The following is a 3,246-nucleotide window of genomic DNA, read 5'->3' on the forward strand; positions in this document are numbered from 1 at the left end:
AGTACGTCTATATACGTCCACACTGCGTTCTACACGTTTCCACCACGCTCTTAGAGCGTAGTACGAGCGTAGTGAGATCGGGGCCCTGGTGTGACTGGGCCCTTACTGTATTTATTAAACATGTCAAACCAACCCACTTAACTACTGCAATGCTATATTGTGCATCTAAGCCTAAAGAACAGTCATACACTGAAAGGCTGTTCCAAACTCTTGCTATAGAAAAATGTACAGTAGGTTCAGAATCCAAATGTCATGTAATATTACAATGCAAATGAATCATTAAACCTCTGGCTTGCTTGCGGTAACTGGGTGCTGCAGGGCACTGCCTACTTACCAAGTTATACCCTATTTTATGAGACTAATTAAATAAAATAAATTTCACTGCAAACATCTGTGCCCCCCGGGCTGTGTTTCAGTTTTTTTCAAACCCCAGCAATCACACCACTGTATTATAGTTTATGCATTTTTAAAGCAGGATGCCCGTTGGCCAAGTGAGCTTGCAATGTTTACGTGCTTGCTGAAATTTTGGTTCAAGGATATAAGAGTAGAGACTGCACATTTCCATGAAAACGGAAAATGGACGGAAATCACGGAATCACCCCCTCTGAAACGGAATCACCAGTTTCACCAAAAATAACCTCCCAAAACACAAAAATAACTTAAAACAGCTCAAATCACTCCAAACACACACAAAAAGATTATAAAAACTTATCTTACATTCATGACTTTAACCCTCCAAAAGAAATGACAGATAAAAAAAAAATTACAAACATAAAAAAAAACAGGCATCCATCAGTGTTTTCTCTTAATTTTAATTATTTCTGAATTAAAATGTAGAAATTTGCTGAAAAGGAATTGAAGTGGACTTTAGTAATCTCCGGAACGGAATTTGGCAAATTTTGAAGCGGAAATGTGCAGTCTCTAGAGAGTTAAAGAGCTGTCCCGAATTCATTTTTGCAATGTGCGACATGGGCAAATGTGGACAGCTCTTATATCCTTGGGCCGAGATTTTTACACGACACGGACTGTCAGAAGCCTGACTAAATTCGAAGACTGTTAATGTGGCCAAATTGTTCGGTTTATTGAATGCAAATGATCGCTCAAGCAACACTCACACCAATATTTTAATTGAAATATAGTTCACTATCTATTATCCGAAATTCTGAAAACTGAATTTAAGCTCCGAAAACCATATTTTTTCTCTCCTTTTTTACAATCGACTGCACACCAAAGCTCACGTTTTGCTGCACAAGGTTCACTGCAGAAATATTAATGTGTTTGGCATTACTCATACATATTGTACACAGTGTTTGCCACTTAGCAGAAAAAGCTGTAGGCCTGCAGGGCCTATAGCTCCTAAAAGCTGCAGATCCGCCAGCAAAGCTGTAGGCCCGCCAATTTTGGAGCAAATTACAGTAATAAAACAGCATATCATGTTCGTCCTTGTGTTTATTAGTCATTATCAATGTCCATAATCATAATCCCTCTGTTTTTCTTTCCGCTCGTCGGATGACTGTTTATATATATGCTTCTTTGCCGGGGGCTCACAAGTAAGGAAACGCCACATCGTGGTTATATGTAGCTCCTTGGTAACTACGACTCTCCACTTTGACAGCAGAGAAACAGACTGGTAGTCTGGTACACATCGGTAGCAACGTAGCAGTCTCATAACATTGCGAGTGGAGCCGTCATACGTACACCAGTCTAACCACATGTCGATCTTACAGTCCTGTCGATTGGTCTAAATCTGAGATACTTGCTCAGACCAGACCCACGGTCATCCACCAATGAGAAACGATTTCATGTTACTCGCAGCTAATTCCGCACTCGACTGGCAACTTGTCCTTTAGTTTACTACACAGTGGTGCGCAGCTTGGAACAGGGTTCCAGGCTATCGCTCTTTCATTTACAATCAGGCTGCGCGAATATGCAGTGGGCGAACGCATTGTTTACATGTATGTCACGGTTTATCACGGATTAGTTTTTAAATAAATACCCCTGGAAGTTAATATGCATTCATGAACAGATTTCTACATGTAACAGTTTCTCAGTGTTTCGAATTTTCGGTGATCAAATAGCTGTAGGATCAGCGGGCCTGTTTTATCAAGAAGCTGTAGGCTCGGCATCGAAACTGTCGGTGGCGGGCCGACGGGCCGACGTGAATTTCGAACACTGCCGGTACAGCACTTGGCCTCTTGAAAACATGTGTTTTAGTACTGGCTAGTTGCAGGATATACGGTATGCAGCCCTTGACACTAACGGTTGTCCGATTGCCTGGGACAAATGAAAATCTACGTCGGACAAGTTATTCTCTTGGATCTCGGGCAACTAAAAAATTTCCAGTTGTGTCAGATTCCTAACATCCTTATAGCCAGGGCGCTATCGCACTGCAACACCCGTGTCTGTGGCTGTGCACATCGTGGCTGCGTACGTGCTTGCTGGCTGGGGCGGCATCGATTGAAGTACGGGGGGAGTGCACCGATTGTTTCAGTCGCATGGGGCATGTTCATTACTGAATATGTAGGGGGTGGAAACTGCTGGTATGAGAGAGTGCCAGCAAAACTGTTTCCTGGAATTGAGGCAAAAGCTGCAATCAGCACGCAAAAATAAACGTTGTGTGAATTTCATTACGATTTCCCATGTATATACTGTAATATGATATGCACTGAACTAAAAATGTACCTTAATGGCTCTAGATTGCAAGTAAACTTTGGACCAGTAAAAATTGCTTCTTCCAGATCTGAAAATAAGCGTCGAGGCCTGGTATGTATATCTGTACTGTACTACTACTACCATTCCAAAATCCGAAAAATTTCGAATTGCAAAACGTGTCTAGCCCCAAGGGTTTCGGATAACAAATTGTGTACTGTAGTAGTGCGCCAGTGAAAGGGTACACTCTATTCCAAACCAGGTTCCATCATGCATTATTGTATAGCTCTGTGACAGAGTGAATTAAGGGCTACACGATTAGAGCTTTGCACTTGACCCAACTTGTCGAATGAAGTATACCAATTATAGGTTATGGTACTTTTTATTCTTATAACTAGGTCCATAATCATTGTCTGTTTGATGAATAGTTCCTGGCAGTGCTTACTTTCATCATATCAGGAGTAGATAAAGGGAAGGAGTGTGACTTCAATAAACAAGGGAAATTCGTCATTTACTAGCCTTATAATACCTACCTAACTTATAATACCTAAATTTACTACGCGTAACTCATCCAACTTGAGCTCAAATCGGACACAG

This window comes from Priapulus caudatus, unplaced genomic scaffold, assembly GCF_000485595.1.
Source record: "Priapulus caudatus unplaced genomic scaffold, Priapulus_caudatus-5.0.1 Scaffold4, whole genome shotgun sequence".
Classification (NCBI taxonomy): domain Eukaryota; kingdom Metazoa; phylum Priapulida; class Priapulimorpha; order Priapulimorphida; family Priapulidae; genus Priapulus; species Priapulus caudatus.